Raw genomic sequence first — 375 nt, 5'->3', positions numbered from 1 at the left:
TGCTCTGCTTGTATCAAAATTATATAATCCCAAATGGGACTTGAACCCACAATCCCTGGCTTGGGAGGCCAAAGCCTTATCCATTAGGCCACTGGGGCCTGACTGTAGTCACGTGCCAGACGTTGGTATGTGATGTTCCTTCACTTCCACAACCAGTGTTCCATTCAAATAGCCTATCCCTCTCCTCCAGCTTGAGCTGTGGTCTCTCTGGTCTCCTCTAGGGAGATCACATCACCTAGTATGCCCTGAGTGGATGCAAACCCTTCTCATTCACTGGGAGAGGCAGGCAGGCCATGCCACATCACTCCTCCCCCTCCCTGCTTTGCTCTTCCAGTTCCAAGACCACTAATCAAATACCTGGGTCACAGTAAGAGT

General features: G+C 50.7%; 1 non-coding gene across 1 annotated transcript; it reads right to left on the bottom strand.

Annotated features, from left to right (window-relative positions):
• Positions 1-25: 25 nt before the first annotated feature.
• Positions 26-98, bottom strand: TRNAG-CCC. Its single transcript has one exon. It is a non-coding gene; the product is annotated as a tRNA-Gly (tRNA).
• Between the last annotated feature and the right edge of the window lie 277 nt (positions 99-375).

This window comes from Protopterus annectens, chromosome 2.part2 (genome assembly GCF_019279795.1).
Source record: "Protopterus annectens isolate FY-2018-M chromosome 2.part2, PAN1.0, whole genome shotgun sequence".
In the NCBI taxonomy this organism is placed as follows: Eukaryota; Metazoa; Chordata; order Ceratodontiformes; family Protopteridae; genus Protopterus; species Protopterus annectens.
This window is presented reverse-complemented; position numbering and strand designations above follow the sequence as displayed.